Source organism: Solanum verrucosum, unplaced genomic scaffold (assembly GCF_900185275.1).
Source record: "Solanum verrucosum unplaced genomic scaffold, falcon-dt-bn FXZP01000198.1, whole genome shotgun sequence".
Classification (NCBI taxonomy): domain Eukaryota; kingdom Viridiplantae; phylum Streptophyta; class Magnoliopsida; order Solanales; family Solanaceae; genus Solanum; species Solanum verrucosum.
Window position 1 is genome coordinate 2768774 of NW_026020173.1, and position 19144 is coordinate 2787917.

The 19144-nt window shown below is 35.7% G+C and overlaps 1 protein-coding gene and 1 pseudogene across 3 annotated transcripts in view; one reads left to right on the forward strand and one right to left on the reverse strand.

The window, feature by feature from the left end:
- Positions 1 to 19144, forward strand: part of LOC125828795 (chloride channel protein CLC-c-like) — a 1181495-nt gene that overhangs the window by 736707 nt on the left and 425644 nt on the right. The gene's annotated exons all lie outside the window — the stretch shown is intronic.
- On the reverse strand, positions 7454 to 14698 carry LOC125828817 (uncharacterized; annotated as a pseudogene).

Genomic DNA, 19144 nt, shown 5'->3' on the forward strand with positions numbered 1-19144 from the left:
TCGAAGCTAAATTTGAGTATTTCTTTCCATCCTTTGACTGATTGTCAAGTAGAACGCACGATTCACACTTTCGGGGATATTTTGAGGGCTTGTGTGATCAATTTCAAAGGTAATTGGGAAGATCACTTCCCTCTCAGAGAGTTTGCTTAAAATAGTAACTATCACTCTAGTATCCAAATGGCTCCTTATGAAGCTCTTTATGGGCAAAGATGTAGCTCTCATATTGGATGGTTTGAGGTTGGTGAAGCTGGGTTGAAAGGTCTAAACTTAGTTCATCAAGCTATGGAGAAAGTCAAGATCATTCAGGAAAGGTTAAAAACAACAAAGTCGTCAGAAATCCTATACATATGTTAGGAGAAGAGACTTAGAATTTGAGGTTGATGATTGGTTCAATTAAAGGTTTCACCCATGAGGGGTGTAATGAGATTTGGCAAGAAGGGGAAGCTCAATCCCCGGTACAGTGGTCCTTATAGGATATCCAAGAATTGGCAATGTAGCTTATGAGTTGGAGCTACCGTCAGAGTTAACAACAGTCCATCCGGTATTCCAAATTTCTATGTTGAAGAAGTGTATGGGCGATCCTTCACTTATTATACCTACTGAGAATATTGGTATTAAGGACAACCTATCTTATGAAGAGATACACGTTCAAATTCTTGATCGTTAAGTTCACAAGTTGAGGACCAAGGAGATTGCATCAGTCAAGCTCTTATGGAGGAATCAATTTATCGAGGAAGCTACTTGGGAGGCTGAGGAGGATATGGATAAGAGATACCCACATCTCTTTGCTTCCAGATAAATTCCAAACTAAGGTATTAACTCTCTTTTTGGTACTCTTTAAGTGGATATATTGAGTATATGTGAATTACATGTTGGGTGTTAGATGTTTTTTCCACACCCTGTTCTACTTAGAGTAATCTCATTTGAGGATGAATGTTCCCAAGGGGGAGATATTGTAACACCTTGAACTTTAGTTAGTCTTTAAGTTTTGGGTCAACTTCAAATGAAATTAACTTTTAGCACACAGGATGAGTTAAATGACCCATGATATGTCAAATTGAAGGTCGTTGAGTCCTCTTTCCAACGCCGCTGAGTTTGCTATATTCTAAGTTCAGATGAAGGAGATATGCCCGTTTGAGTGCAGCCTTTCTTGTTAAGACAATTCATCCATTTTAAGGAGAGAGTATTTTGGTTTTTTTCTTATCCCACTGGCCTAACACATTTTACCCACCTAAGTTAAGGGGTCTAAAAGTTAATTATTATTCATTCTAAAACATTTGGAAGGTTAGGGAAAAGTTCAAAAGGAGAAAAGATGAGGTTTCAAGAAGTTCTTCAAGAATTTGGGGAAAACGCCAAGAACTTAATTCTTATGAGGTATTTAAGCTTTCATAGTGTTGGGTTTGTTCACCCTCACACCAATCATGAGTTTCAATTTATGAATTCGTCCATGAGATTGAGTATATTAAGATTCTTTATGAGGTTCTTGAGGTTTTGTGCTTCATTATTTAACAATAGAGTTTTGTTGAGTTCTTCAGGTGAGGGTCTTGCGAATGAGTGTTTTTATTGAGGTATTTTGAGTAGATTTTTGATTAAGTGTATTGGGTTTATGAATCTAAGGGATTTTGAAAGAAATTGATCGATTCTAGGTGAATTAGGAAAAAAAATCGAGAAGAAAAAATCGTCAGAATGTTCTGGGATTGGGCTGGGGTGGTGCGCCCCCGTAGCGCCAGAGAGGCTGGTGCCCTATGACTGTAGTGCACCACAAACCAGCCCCAGTAATTAAGGGCTGGCGCGGCACTCCACTGATGCGCCAGGGTCATCAAATCCCTTCCACCTCCATTCTTCGTCCCGTATGCGTTCCTTTGAATCGTGTCTTCGCTCTCTTTTTATTACCAACTATCTAAGTCTTCTTTAATCATGGAGAGATACTATATATCCTAATCATAACTCTTGAATTCACTTTCCAAATTCAAGGTGTAGTTAAGAGGAAAGTTCAAGAAAGTCCTTTTGAGAAGTCTTCTATAATTATTTATAACTTGTTTTAAGACTTAATGAAATGAGTATGAGGATGAGGAGAGTTGAGTTTCATATTTCAAAATGAGTATAAGGGAAGTAAGTATTTCCAAGTGTAAACACTTTTTCATTTTAAACAAGAGGAAACCTTGATTTCTAAATGAGTTAATGAGAAGTTTTTGAGTATTATCTCTTTTAAGAGTCTCTTTTGAGCACCAATATGGGGATGAGTTCAGACGACTCAAAATCCTCATAAAACATGTATGTCAACATGGATAAAAGGATCATACTTCTTAGATGTTTCCTTATTGATTTTTAGCATAGCTTAGTGGATCTACTTAGTTGAGGATATCCTATACTCCGGCAAGGTATAGGACAATTTTGGTAGCATGGGCGAGACGTTGTATCGTCACTTCGCTCATAATGATGGTTGTTGGTTAGAGAATCTCCCAAATAAGAGTAAAGAGTTTATTATTGTATTTTTATATACATAGAGTTATTACCTCCTGTTTTAAAAGCATTATATATGTTGCATCTTTTATTGTTGCATTCATATTGAGTTGAGTTGAGTTGAGATGAGTCGGGGTGAGTATGTTTTCCTTCTATCAGTTCATCTATGTATCTCCATGTTCAGTGTTCCCCTTACATGCTCGTACATTCAATGTACTAACTCCATTTTGCCTGCATCATTTAATGATACAGATACAGGTATTCAGGATCATCAGTTGGCGTTCCGTTGATCCCATCACATTCCAACTAGCTTTGGTAAACCTTCTTGATTTCTGGAGGGCTTCACATTTTGGATTTTTTTGTTAGGATGTCTTGGGTCTTATCCCGACTTCCATCATAGTATGTAGAGGCTTCATAGACAGTAGTAGTTAAGGCGTTTTATCTATCTTTTTTGTGATGTTTTAAGGACTTCAATTGAACAATTATGTTATTGAGTATTTTAGAGTATATTGGGTGAAACTATTTTTAGTAATGATATCCTTATGAGTTGAGTTTACATTTGAGGTTCCTATATTCTTGAGTAAGTCTTTTGCTGAGTAATGAGTTAGGCCAAAGGTTCGTTTGAGGACCAACAATGGTTCTCGAGTGTCGGTCACGTCCATGATGTAGACTTGGGGTGTGACAATTCAACCCGTGGAAATATGGGTATTTATGGGTAAAACATGAGTAAGAGTATTTTCTTAATCAACTTATTTTTCTCAAATATAAGAAAAATGACCTATCTCCCAAAAGTAAGGAAAATATTTTTCAAGACTCGTTTTCAACCTCACACCTCAATTTTCCGCTTTAATTCAAGTCTCACGTACTGATTCTTGATAATAATTAAAAATCTGACTCTAGATTCTTGATTCTGAACCTGACTCCTATCCTCAATTGAAGACTAACTATCAAGTTTCAGGTCAAACCGGGATCATATCTCAATTTGGATATCAAATCTCAGGTAAGGATTTAAGGTTGGATCCCAGGTTGAGTGCCAAGGTCGAGTCTCGAGTCAGGTATCGGGATAAAGTTCTAAATCAAGTTTTGGGTTGAGAGTCGAGGTCAGGTCTCAAGTTCGGATCCCAAATTGGTTGCAGAGGTCGGGTGTCAGGTTCCGATTCTGAAGTTAGTTCCCAGGTCGGGTGTCGGAGTTTATTTCTAATTCAAAATTTGGTTTCTAAATTAGGTTTCGAGTTCAAGTCTCGAAGCCATCATTGAGGTCTACTGTCGGGGTCAAATCTAGATTTGGAAGTCGGGTCCCAAATCAGATATCTAGGTTGGATCTCAATTTGAAATCAGTTCTGAGATCACGAGTCAAAATCAGATCCTAGGTTGGAAGGTGGGTCCCCATGTAGGTTTTGAGTTGAGGTCAAATACCGACCTAAGAGTGTTGGTCGGTTCCTAAATTTGGGGTTGGGTTTGAGTTCATGATCGATCATCAAGTGTAGGATTTGGGGTCGAGTCTCTAGTTCAAATCTTGGTTTGGAGTTGGGTCTGGAATCTAGTGTCGAGGTCAGGTCCCCATTTAGGTAACGGGGTCAAATCTAGATTTAGATTTCATATCTCGAGTCAGATTCCATTGTCGGGTCTCCAGTTGAAAGTTAGGTCTCGATTCAAGAGTTTGGGTTGGGTCCTAATTTAGAAGAAGTGTCTCAGATTGGGTCTCAATTTGGAAGTCGGATCCCATATTAGACATCGTATTTAAATTTATAATACAATAAAACTAAATAAAGCAATTTCAACATTTTTCATCCAAAAAAAGGAATAAAATATTTTCTCCGTATTGAATTCTAAAGTATAGTTGTCACGACCCAAGGGTACCCCCTAGACGTAACATGGCGTACTTGACCCCGTAGGGGTCGCATACAAGCCCTTAGCATATCCTGAACATAAGATAATAGAAAATATAGGAAAATTTAAAATTTTTACAATCAAAGTCATTTTTCATAAATGCAAGCGGAAGTCTTTCTATATTCTTTGTCTCAAACCATCTATTAAACTCATGAATAAAAGTCTTGGGACGCAGCCCATACAAAGTCTAAAAACATAAAGACATGACATAAAGGAATGATGTGGGTTCGTCCTTGAAGCTATGAGGACTCACCAAATCTTCACGTCTTCTTGCACCTTAGAAACCTAGCCTCCAAAGCAACTCAAGTCTCCAACCCTACATTTGGTTAGAATGTAGGCAATATGCGTTAGTACAAAATGTACCAAGTATGAAAGCTAGCACAATATCATAAGAGCATCTCAAATGGGTAGTCAACATAAGACATAAGCATAAGAGATAATAACATATCCATAGCATAATCATCATAGTCATAACATAATCTCCAACATAAGCATCATATAAACATAAGTCAACATAAGACATAGTTAATGAGCATAGAAGATAAATCATAATCATAATAAGCCAAGTCTTCATCATAGTCATCACATAAGCATAATTGACTCTTAGTCATCTTTACCATAATAGCACCATTCTCAGGTAACCTCAGAAGCATACAAGTGCAAAGCATGAATAGCATCCCATAATACCACCCAAGCCAAGTATCCCTTTATGGTAATCTTAATCATAGTCTATATACATGGTCTAAGTTTTAAGCTCTCTTACCATAAGGGAACCATACTCCTAAGTAACCTCAAAGCACACTTGTGCAATGTATGAAAGGCATCCCATACTACCCTTCACACTAAGCATAACCTTGAAGGTCACCATAGTTATATTTACCCTACTTTGGTATCACTATTGGCTTACTTTATGTAGACAACATAACTATCACCTTTAGTCAATCATATCTTGGAAGACATATATAGCAACAATCCATCAAGCATAACTCATGTAAAACAACACTCATAAGGTAACCTTAAGTCATACTTGTGCAAGGCATGAGTAGCATCCCATACTACTACTCATACTAAGTACTTCTTTAGGTTGTCATATTCATGTTCCTTAATTAGGGACTAGCCTTCTTTTAGAAGTATTGGGACACTAGGAGACACTTTACTAGGTCTGTCATAGTCCCTTCTTGTTTGAACCCTAAGAGATACTATACTAGGTACATCTTAGTTCTTCATATTGGAACTTTAGGAAATGTTACTTAAAGCATAATCTAAATTCATTAAACTTGAACTCTTGGAGATGCTACTTAAAGCATGATCTTAGTTCATTATAGGTTGGACCCTATGAGATACTTCTTTTAGTATGTCTAAGTTCATTATCATTATGGACTCTAGGAGGCACTACTCAAGCATATCTAAGTCCATTTATACTCTTGAACATTATGAGGTCCTTTACTAACTTGTCTTAGTCCCTCATTACTTAGAACCCTAGGATATACTATATTAAGTATATCTTAGTTCATTAAGGTTGAACCCTAGGAGATACTACACTAGGTATATCTTAGTTCATCATATTTGAACTCTAGGAGATACTACTTAAAGCATACTCTTAGTTCATTTAGTTTGATCTCTAGGAGATGCTCCTTCAAGCATAATCTTAGACCATTACTTATGTTGGACTCTAAGAGATGCTACTTTATGCATAATCTTATCCCATGAGGTTTGAACTCTAGGAGATGCTACATTGAGCACAATCTTAGTTCATTACCAATCTTGTTTAATTAGGATATAGCCTTAACTGACATGAGAACACATGAGTTATCACATAATCCCCAATGGTGTTACCCATACCACCAAGGGTTGGTCCACTTGCCTAAGGTAGGACCTATTTGTTAGCTTAGTCAAATCCACTAGCTAACTTTCCTACGGGGCCTGTAGTTATGGGATACAGAGATTGCTACTAGAAACCCAAACTCCACAGGTAAGGCTTCCATCTCATGAGACACACTTGGGGAAATCAATACTCTTCTAGGTGAGAGATCCCATGTGGGAAGCCCAAACTAAACTAGGTGGGAACCTTCATGAAAGACCAAACTCAACTAGGTGGGAACCTCCATCTCATTTCAATATCCACTCGGTGCTAGGCATAAATCCCACAAGATAATCATTAAGTCTCACTACTAAAAAAACTGCAAAAAAAGAGACCTCATTTTCTGAAAAAAGAGACCAAAAAAGAGACCTCAACGGTAGGTCGCTATAATGTAGGTGACTTTTATGTAGAGACCTCATGAGGTCGCCAAATAGAGACCTCACTAGGCCGCCAATAAATTTTTTGAATTTTTAGAAAAAGACACCTCATTAGGTCGCAATTTTATAATTTACTTTTGTTTTACTTTTTAATAAATGTGGCCTTATGAGGTCACTATTATATTATTTATTTTTATTTTATATTTTAAAAAAGAGACCTCGTGAAGTCTCTTTACTGTATTCTAAAAAATAAACTCCCATAAAGAGACCTCATGAGGTTGATTTAATTAAAACATAAAAAATAAAAAAGCAACCTCATGAGGTCTCTTTTATGAAAGAAATAAAAAACAAATTCAAAAAGCGACCTCACGAGGCCGCTATATGACCTTCTTTACTGCATTTCTAAAATATAAACTGCAGGAAAGAGACCTCGTGAAGTATCTTTACTGTATTTCTAAAAAATAAACTCCCATAAAGAGACCTCATGAGGTCTCTTTTATGAAATTTCTTAAAAATAAAATGTAAAAAAGTGAACTCATGAGGTCTCTTTTCCTAGAAAAAAACTGGCAGTTTGTATCTATTTTTGCTGCTGCTCATCACATGTCATATTAATTCAATACATTTCTAATTAGCTAAATCAAGCTTTCAACAATCAACTGATACAATACATTTACTAAATATTCTCTTATCAACACAATATGCAACTCACCTTCAACGTAATTCGAAATTGAAAGAAAAACCATAAAATCCAAAATTTATATAATAGGATTTCAATGTTATCATGTATTCACAAAACAAATAAGTCCCATAAAACAGTCATAAAGTAAAGAACTTAGATTATCTATTACAACTCTAAACTTCACTAATGCTGTAGTGTGTTTGCCACATGATCCTCATCTTCTTCATCACTACTAGACTCATCTATCATATTTCTTTGTTGACCATACACTAGATATCGAGTAGGTTGAGGCTGGGAGGGTCGAGGAGGGAAAGTGACATCATTGGAACAAGGGGGAATCCCTCCTGAAGCAAGTAATGCATCTAATTGAGCCTTAAGACCTGCATACTCTATGTCCCTCCGCCTTTCCCTAGCCCGCGAGTCTTCGACTTGGCTAGATAGCTCGGCTATCTTTTGCTCCATAGCCAAATTTTTCTTCATCGATTCATCATCATAGGAACTACTTAAGCCTTCAAACTCAGAATGATATTCACGAAAGGTCTGTTGAGGCATGCCATAGGCATACCCATATGTACTCGGCCCACCAATCAAGTCTAGCCACACTCTCTCAGCCTGTTCTTGACTAAGTGGCATACCTCGATTTTCTTCTGGTTGAGTTTGTCGTAAATCCTCCAAAGCTTGAAGATATCGATTCTAAATTGAATGGTATTATTATTAGACTATAAATTTAGAATAAGTAACTATTATTTTAAATTAGAGGCTTACATAGGTCAATTCAGTTCGCGGCTCAACCGACACGTTTGGATCTTCCAGATTTTTCTTCTTTCTTATGTGTGTTGCCTTGAATGCCTCAGCTTGGGTTACCGGTCTTCCTAGTTCCTTTTCCTATATATAACACTAATTAAGTTATAATCAATAGTAATTAAATATTAATACCTAAAATATATTTAAAAAAATTAAGAAAAATGATTCATACCAATTTCCTCCTCACACTTCCTTGACTTTGAGCCCCACTTGTATGTAGAGAACCACCCTTAATAGATGATCTAGCCTTCTTACCGATCTCACTCATCTACTTAAATCTTGGATCGTTCGCCCAATGCACAAGTAATTTTTTCCAATCCTCCGATAGAATCCACCAAGGATTCTTATTCTTTTTACGAGCTTTCATCAACAAACTAGCGAGAACACGTGCAGCTTTCTTGTGAAAGTTTGCACAAATTTTGGTCTCATGTTCCGGACGCCAAGCACATTTTTTCTGCAATGAAACCATAAAATTTTCAATTAATAAGTATTATTGAAGACAAGTATTTAAATAGTGTGAAAGCAATAAATTTTAATATACTCTAAACTCCAAAAATATTTGTCTCTTGAGATTGCTTGGCATCTTTCCCCAAGTCGGAAAAGCATCTCTATAGAGATCTTTGATTGCTTGAGAAATGATCCCCACAGCATCATCTGGATTGAAACTATAATACAAAATTTTAACAGTTATAGGTTAAAACAAAGACAGTTAAATGAGACAATCATAAACATAGGATATTTTGTAAAAAATAAAATCTTACGTATATCCGTCAGGCTCGATGACAAGTCTATTGTGCATATCTCTCACGCCAACTTGTGTAAGGACCCGACCAGGTGTAGCTGACTGATTTGTGGTAGGAGTGTTAGGTTCCGAACCATTACCTTGAAGGCGAAGACTCGACATCCCAAGTTGTGAAGAAGATGATGATGAAGGTTGTGAGTCTATAGGGTTGTGAGTAACTGTGCGAGAGTCACTAGATGTTGGTCGGTTAGCCTCTAGAGGCAAAACATTGTATCCATGTGGGGTAGCATACCCTGATGTGGGCACAAGTACGTGGGGGGGGGGGCTGAGTATATTTCAATGGTGGATGCATATAGGTCGATGGAGGATTAATATGTGGAGGCACCCAACTATAAGGCTCGGTCTGCTTAGAATAGCAATGTATCAGAGTGTCTCTTGATGGGAGAGAATTTGTGGAGTCTGATCTTATATGTATCCCCGTCGGTCGTCTACTAATCATACCATCCTTCTTTTTATTCTTATTACCACCTGCCATCTAAGTAACAAAAACATTCAAGTCAAATAAGGTTAGAAATTTACGTAACAAGTAAAGTCTCAATAAAAATTAACTAAAGCTGAAATTGAATTAACTACAGGTGTGTTTTGTTATGTTCATGAATGTTTGTTATGTCATTTCATCTATCAAATAAGAACAACTTCAAAGAAAAAATAAGTAAATTTCATCTTGAAAAGGGAAAGGTGAAACGCAAAATAAGTGAACTAGGGGTTGGTGGGGTGTGAGGAGTAGCTTCTCTTAATTAACATCATTTTATTCCTAGGATGGAGATTCATTCTCCCCTTGTTGCTAATATTCAGAGACCTTTTTGGCATTATATTGTTGTTTCTGTGACTATGTCCAATGTCCATATTTAGTTTGACTGAGCAAAGAAAAAGGAAAGCACTCAACTGCAAGGGAATTACAGGACAATGCTAATTCCAGTAGGATGCTATTATTTTCAAGCTGATAAGGGAATTACTAGATTGCCAAAGTTGAAGCAGCAAACATGCCTTCAATGACAAGAAAACTATAAAGAAATGAGTGATTCATTTTATTTTTGACTTTCTCAAAATTATTCTTTGACACAACAGGCCAACCAACTATGATATGTTACAAAACATTCCAGCCTTAGTCACCACTGAGCAGAATGATTTCCTTACAAAACTACCAGACCTGGAAGAAGTCAAGCAAGCAGTTTACGGACTTAATGGAGCATATACTTGATAACATCAGCCCACAACTAGTCAATGTAGATAATGACACATCATGGTGGATGGGAAATTCAAATGGAAAGTTCACAGTCAAATCAACATGGAATGAATTAAGACGGAAACAGGAGAAAATACCTATCTTTGACTATATATGGACTAAAGGGCTGCCTATAAAGATTAATTTCTTTTTATGGAGAGGGTTTTTCAAGGCTTCTTGGGGGATTGTAGGACAGGATATCACAACATTTACCTTGAGTTTAATTCAATTCAAGTGTTATCAATTTACCTTGAGTTTAGTTCAATTAAGCAAGTGTTAGCATGGTTTAGGTTGAAACTCAGGGCCCTATTTATCATGGACCAAAGTTGATATCAAATGTGTAACATAAACAAGACACATCTACCAAATCAAAAAGAAAATGGTGATACAGATACAATATAGAATTCTTAGAGCAGTTCAAGACGCTGGTTAGAGATAGGTAATCAGAATACTCACATGCAAATTTCATCCATTCAATACTCTCTTGTAACTTTTTTTAAAAAATTCTCTCTAACTCAAAGTATTAGTTTGATTCTTACCCATATATGCGATCAGTTCTGCCGTCTGTCAGAAATGGCTGAGTTCTAAAACTATAGAAGCACATTGAAAGCCAACAAGTACTATTAACAACATGAAGAAACGAAAATGTTGAAGATATAAGTTAAGGAACTTAAAGTATATCATCTCTAACATTTTAATATATTAGATAGGTGGTCACATACATCTTGTTGATCTCAAGGTGATTTAAATCATATCAAGACAACCTAAATACACCTAATAAATAAGCTATGCATTCAATGAAAAACTACCAAATAACCTCATATAAATTAAATTAACAACTAAAAGTACAAGGACCACATACTTACTTTTGAAACAATTTAAAAATTGGGGATCCACTTTAACAGAGAATCGAGAAACAATTTAGTAATGCAATATAAAATAATTAAGAAGAAGACTAAAGTAATATATAGATATATATATGTATATATAAACTCAACATACTAATTACTATTCATCCTCATCCTCATCCTCATCCTCATCATCATCCTCTTCTTCATCCTCTTCTTCTGACCATTCTTCTTCATTGAACAACTCTTCTTCATTAATTGATGCATTTGCCCCTTCATCTGTTATTTGTTCTATATCAACCTCTTCTAATATGTGTTCAGGATGCTCTAAATCATTTTCTAATTCAACATCCACGGTATGGTAAACACTTGATATATCATCATCCTGGTACGCAACATCTAACACATTTTCAACTTCCACACGACCCATGGGTTTGGTTTTAATCACCACCCACCAATCTAATTTATCTGGACGCAAGGGATAAGGAGCATAGTACACTTGCTTAACATTTTGTGCAATAATGAAAGGATCATATGCTTCATACTCCCTTGTGTGCTTTACTTCAATGATATTATATTGTTTGATTTCTCTCGTACCTCTTTTTGGGGTTGGATCAAACCACTTACATCTAAACAATACAATTTTTTTAATAGGCCAACCGGAATACTCCATTTCCAAAACCTCCTTGAGTACCCCATAATAATCAACTCCATCTTGATTTCCATCACCACCTTTCATCCAAACTCCACTATTGTTAGTTTTTTTAATATTTGGAGCATTCTTCAGTATTGAATTTAAAACCATTTACAAGATACATGTCCATTGAATAAATCTTGATGGGTCCCCAAGAAAGGTCCTTCAAAAATTGGTCAAATTGACCATTTTTTGTATCATAAATCTATAAATATTTGAAAAGTAGGAAATTAGCTATCAATTAAATATAGATTTATTTAATAATGATAGTATTATGAAAATATTATAAGACTTACGTAATCTTGAAACCACTTTGAGAAATGCTCAAACACTTTTTCATTGCCATATAAATGCACAAAGTAGCTGTCAAAGAAGATGGATATTGAGTTAGTTGTTTCGCCTTGTAATTACATATTTTAGTGCAAAAACAACAACTTACTCAAGAAATGGTTTAACTTGTGGGCAATTCAACAAGACATGTGTCGATACAGACTTAAACTCCATAGCACTAAGATTCCTCCTCGTACGTTTTTTTGAACCTTTGCCTGGTTGATTGAAGATTGATAGTGGCTTCATAGTCTCACCACCATCGTCATGGTGATTGGATCTATTTTTAAAGCATGGCACACTACTTTCGAAGTAATAAGAACCAAAATCAGTTATCTCCCTAGCAAGATGGAATTCAACCATTGAGCCTTCAAGTCTATGTTTTTGCTTCATGCCCCGTTTAGACTTTCCAATAGTTCTACATTATATTATATTATCACTGATTTTAACAAAATATTGATATAAAAATATTAAGAGTTAAACACTTACCTCTCAAATGGATACATCCATCTATATTGAACCGGACCTCCGAGGCGTGCTTCATGCACCAGATGTACAGGCAGATGCTCCATCACATCGAAAAATCCAGGTGGAAGAATCTTCTCCAACTTATTTGTAATTATAGGAATATTCTGATCCATCTGAACTAGGTTGTCTTCCCTTAACGTATTAGAACACAAGTCCTTGAAGAACAAACTAATTTCAGTCATAGGTTTCCAAATTCTATCGGGTAAGCCACTAAATGCAATGGGAAGTAATGTTTCCATGAAGACATGTCAATCATGACTTTTCATACCATGTAATTTTCCGTGCTCCATATCGACACGTTTTCCCAAATTTGAAGCATGTCCATCAGGCATCTTAAGTTGCTCGACCCATTCACATATTTTACGCTTTTGATCCAATGTAAATGAATAACTAGCCTTAGGCTTGAAGAACTTGTTGTTCTGTTTCTCTTGCAACCATAACTCTTTTCGCCTACAATATTCTGGTAAGTCCATTCTAGCTTTAACATTATCTTTTGTCTTGCCATTGACATCTATTACTGTGTTGAATAAATTATCAAAGTAATTTTTTTCGATATGCATGACATCAAGATTATGTCGAAGTAGATTATCCTTCCAATATGGTAACTCCCAGAATATGCTTTGTTTTGTCCAATTATGTGCAACACCATATCCATCAAATTTGTACGGCTGTTCTTCTGTAACCTTTGGAAACTGTTGAACCCTCTCCCAAACTTGTTCTCCAGTCAAAATTGGAGGAGGACAACCTTGTTCAATAGTATTCTTTCTGAATGCATTTTTCATACTCCTAAACTCATGATCCATTGGCAAGAACTGTCGATGACAATCAAACCAAGAATTTTTACGACCATGTTTCAAAGTGAATGATTTAGTATTTTCCATACAGCAAGGACAAGCTAACTTTCCCGCTGTCATCCACCCTGACAACATTCCATACGCAGGAAAATCATTAATAGTCCACATTAAGGCAGTCCGCAAATTAAAATTTTGCTTAAGAGACACATAAAATGTTTCAACCCCTTGAACCCACAATTGTTTCAACTCATCAATCAAAGGTTGCAAGTATACATCAATCAAGACTTTTGGATTCCGTGGGCCAGGAATGACACAATTGAGAAATATATATGGACTGGTCATACACATCTCAGGTGGAAGATTATATGGTGTTACAAATACAGGCCAACAAGAATATGGTGTAGCAGAAACAGAATGTGGCGTGAATCCATCTGAACATAAACCCAATCTAATGTTCCGTGGTTCGGCTGCAAACTGTGGATATGTTCTATCAAAATGCTTCCAGGCCTCTCCATCGGAAGGATGGCACATAACACCAGGTGGTCTTCTATTTTCATGGTGCCATCTCATATGAGGAGCAGATCTATTAGATGCATACAACCTCTTTAACCTTGGTATAAGAGGTAAGTAATGCATCACCTTAATAGGAACTTTCTTCCTACTAGGAGTCTGCTTATAATGAGATTTTCCACAAAACTTACACGATTCTAGATCAATATCATCCTTATAGTATAACATGCAACCATTTTCACAACAATGAATTCTCATCGATGACAATCCTAACTTTGATACCAACCTCTTTGCCTTATAGAAATTATCAGGTATCTCTAGCTTTGGGTCAACTAAATCATGCATAAGGTCAATCACAGAGTCCATTACCCCTTGCGAAACATTCCAATTTGATTTGATACTTAATAATCTAATAGCAATTGACAACTGCGAGTGTGGACTCCCCTCATATAAAGGCCGACTAGGAACTTCCAATTGTTCAAAGAAAATTTTACATTCAGCATTAGGAGCTTCTTCACCTTGATTACCAGATTCAAAATCAAAATGCACCCCAAATGCATCTTGAACCATGTCATGCATTCTATAATTTTGTGCATTAGAATTCACTGCGCTACTACTTTCACCAAGAACATAATGTTGAAATACATCAAAACTATTATCAATTTCTCCATGACTAGTCCATACCGTGTATTCTCTTTTAAACCCATTTCGATAGAGATGAAGCTCAACAATATCTGGTTTTTCATAATTCAAACATTGACATTTATTACAAGGACACTTAATCATACCACTACGTTGAAAAGGTTCTAGTGTCTTTGCATACTCCACAAAACCAGTGACACCTTCTACAAATTCAGGTCTTAGTCCTATTCGACCAAAATTAGTCATATTATACATCCAACTACGATCCATCTACATAAAGATCACAAAAATTTAAATTTGTCAAACACTAAATTATGTAATAATTTACTAAAAATTAAATTGTAACAATCCTAGTAGGGACTGCTTAATGAGGCCTTGTGCAAATGAATAAATGTATCTTTGGTGACTACAAAAGTATAGTTCTCTCAACAGTTTGTCACAAATAATGTCCCCTTCCCTAAATAAATCTAAATAGAATACATCATTAAAAGAATAGTAGAAAGGTGGCACTATTACAGAAGGGTCAAAGACCCTTCTGGGCACAATGGTTTCTGGTTTCTTAACTTTCCTCTCCTTATTACTGCACAATGGTTTATATCTATAGGCTATAGTATGTATATAACTTTCCTCTCCTCATTACTACAACAAATAAAATAATAGGTAGATCTATATGTCATCTTAGTTTCTCATAAACGAAAGAACAAAAAAGAAAGCATATCTATTTTTTTATAACGAATTTATAACTAACCGAAAAAGTCGACCGCAAGGCTGGTAGTAAGATCTGCCGGGATCTGCAGAAAGAAACAATGGCTCTAAAGGAGATCCAATAGAACACCAGCAATTAAAATGACTTAGTCAATGTCAACCATATATGCTGTTCAATATTTCTAGAAAGCAGATGCATCACATGAAGCCAATAGGTACTATTAAGGGTCAAGGACCTTTCTGGGTACAATGGTTTCTTAATTTTTCTCTCCTCGCTCATTAATGCACAATGGTTTATATCGATAGACTATACTATATATATATATATATATATAAATTTCCTCTCCTCTGGTTAAAAAACAACTAAAATACATACAGAGACATGAACCAAAATGATATTAGTTCTAAATTTAAATCAAAATTCAACACATGATTATTAGGAGTTATTTAGAGTGAGATATAAAGTATAATAATCTCAAAATATAATACAAAATCTTCATAACAGATTTTATTTCTTTATTCATTAATACCCATGTATCTTCTTCTAAATTATATGATATAAAAACTTGCTAGCATTCATGTTAATCATCACGAGAAGTCAAAACAGGACATTAAGATAGAACAAGAGTAAAACCCAAAGTTAATTATATGTTCATGAAGTGAAAAGAGAATCACAAATTCTACTTAATCTTGCAGTAAATTGAAAAAGAGAGTTTGCATTGATGGATGCTTGCAATAAATAAACAATATAGTTACAACTTGGTTTAAAGATTGAAAGATTCACCTTTATTTGCAGAGAAAGAAATCGACACAGAGATTTTGAATCGACGACGAAAGCTTGGGCTTCAAATCGAGGGAGTTTCGATGGTGAAAACTAACACTTCGAACGGATGGTGAAAACTCAAACTTCTAACTGAGCGATAACCGGAGGCTACACATCTGTAAAGCTATGGGGAAGAAACAAGTTAGGGCTTTTTTTTAGCTTTTAGGTGAAGAGCGGGAAAGAAGATGAGCTAAATTAAAAATGCCTCCTATTTTAATTTAATAAAAATAAGAGTCCTCACAAGGTCTCTTATTTTAAAATATTAGTTAACAAATTTGACTAATAAATTGAGACCTCACGAGGTATCTAAATTAAATTAGTATTTTTTATTTTAACAAATAGTGACCTCGTGAAGTCGCATATTTTATACGAAAACATACTATAAAATAAAAAAAGTAAAATAAGTCACTTATATTATTAATTAGGCAGATTTTTTTTATGAAATTGACCTCACGAGGTCTCTCCTGTTAAGAAATAATTAAAAAAAAGTTACTAATGCAAATAGCGACCTCATGAGGTCTCTTTTTAGCGACCTATTTTTGAGGTCTCTTTTTTTAGGTCTCCTTTTGCAATATTTTTAGTAGTGTCTCTACTTTGACTCAAGTTTATGGAAAGATGTCCTTGACAACCAATCCATGCTAATACCTCTTTTAGACCATGTGTGAGCAACTATCACCCTCCATGACCTAGGTATGAAGGCTTGCTAGCCTTTGGTTCAATTAGGTAAGGGAAGCCTTTCAACCCTAGAACCATTACCATGCGAGAAGTCTTTCATGTTAAGTTCATCTTCATACTTAATATCATGTCTAGAATTCTACCTTTAGACAAGGATAACATCATGACCTAAGTGATTCTATCACTTCCTACCATATATGACTCAATAGGTGATCTAGGTAGGTAAAGGTCTCTCAACTCAATACTATTCATTAGCCTTGGATTCATATGTAGATTTTACTCTCAAAGCCTTATCCTTCATAGTTCATCATATTGGATTTACCTTCAAACCCTAGTGATCAAGATTCATTACTACAAGCCTTATATTACTTCCTATCATCACCATTCATACCTAGTTTTAAGGTATTCTTAATCATATTCATCATTACTAGGTGATTCTAACAATAATTGATCATAAAGGTTCAATTCTAACTTTACAAGTCAAGATCAATCATACACAATAGAGTCTAATTCAATTCATGATTATATGATCCTATCTTTGATCAATCACTACACATAACATTGATTTAGGAAGATTACTCATGATCCTTCAATTTCACCTCTAATGGTATCAACCCACAAACATCATATTCATCAATTTAGATTAGGGTTCACCATAGAAATCACATGAAATCATCATAATATCATTAAACAAAGCTAATTCAATCATAATTGGGTGATATCCACTAGATTGGAATCACACCCAAACCCTATCACAATGCAAGCACAACCCTAGCTAGAATGGGGTTTTTGATTTCACAAGTGGGGAAACTATGGGGGATCCATGGGTGGAAGAACCCATGGATGATTAAGCTTCACATAAATTAAATAAAATACCCAAACAAAGCTTGAATCAATGGATAAACACTGCCCTCTTCTCTTCTCTTCTTCTTCTCCATCTTAGCTTCTAGAGAGAGAATATTTGGAGAGTGATTTGGGGTCTTTAGATGAATGAGTTAAAGTGATTAGTTTAGGAGTGTATTATACTTATATAGGTGGCTAATTAACTAACTAACCGACCTCCCTTAACCCCTCATTAGTTAACTAATCAAATCCCAAATCCCCAACTTAAAACTAAAAGTCACAAAACTGGCGGCATCTACGGATCACCCATCCACGGACTGTGGATGGGTCTACTGTCCATCATTTGGTCTCGTGGTTGGGGTCTGCAGCTTAGAATTTTCAGGCCAGTGCAGGCCTTGACCTACGCCCATGACCTATGGGGTGTGGTTTGATCTACTGGCCGTAGATGGCCATCCGTAGGTCACAAATTGACAGATTTTTGGGACTGTTTTGGGGTCCTCCTCAAGGACCCCTTGGGTGGTCCTTGGGGGAGTCGTACCCGGACGTTTAACCCCTAAAACCCCTATTCTAAGTACGGGAACCATTTTTACAAGTTTAAACCCTCATACAACACTCCAAAACTCTTACCAAAGGCTCTAGAACTCACTAAATTACGGGGTGTTACAATAGTACTATTTACTCATGAAAATATGGGTCAACATATATTTTACCCAACCCATTTATTACCTAACCCTTTTTTATCCATATCAAATATGGGCAAGTTGAATTATTCCCATTTTATGTTGACCCATTTTCAACCCGCCCAAAGTTGATCCAACTTTCTCATTTGCCACCACTAGACACAACCAATATCAATATTTGGAAATCTAAATATAAGATTGGGAGGCATCCTTTAAAATAATTAAGTGATGTTTCTCATCAACAAAGTAAATAGACGATAGATTCTTTTTTCTGTAATCAAGTCTTCATCCCACTGAATTTTTCTGGTAATATATCTATTGAGGCTTCAAACAATGCATATTATAAATAACTGAGTACACCTTTTTTTTTTACATAAATATCTAAGAGGGAATGTTGCAACAAATTGGAGGACGTGGATGATCGATTGCCCACATATACTGCAGCATGATGTAGATTTTTAAGTTTGATAGCATGTCTAGATCTCCAAGTTTGAACGCTTATAAAAGGGCCTTGTGTTTTCGATGTAAGAGACACCAAAATAATAGAAAAAAGTTATTATTACTACTACTACTACTACTTTATGTCTTTCTCTGTCTCTTTCTCTACTTTTCTTCTTAATTTCAGTATACAATCTTTATTTTATAGCATTGCTTACATATCTTGCATATTCTTGTTCTTAGGATTTTCCCGTAACTCAGGGGAAGGAATATTGCTAAGGAAGTGAAATGATTTCTATTATATAATAATAGCATGAATTAAAGTATCTTATTATTTTTGGGAACATAAATTTCCTTTTCCTTCACCCTCTTTGGCAAGACCACTACTGTCCGGCCGGATCTGTATAGCAAGGAATGGAAGGCCAGACTGTAGGGACTCCCCACTAGGTTCAATTGTTCTTATTCTTCTCTTTATTTATTCATTTTGAGTAGTGATATTATTAAAATCTTTCGTGGGTTGTTATCTTTGTTGTTCT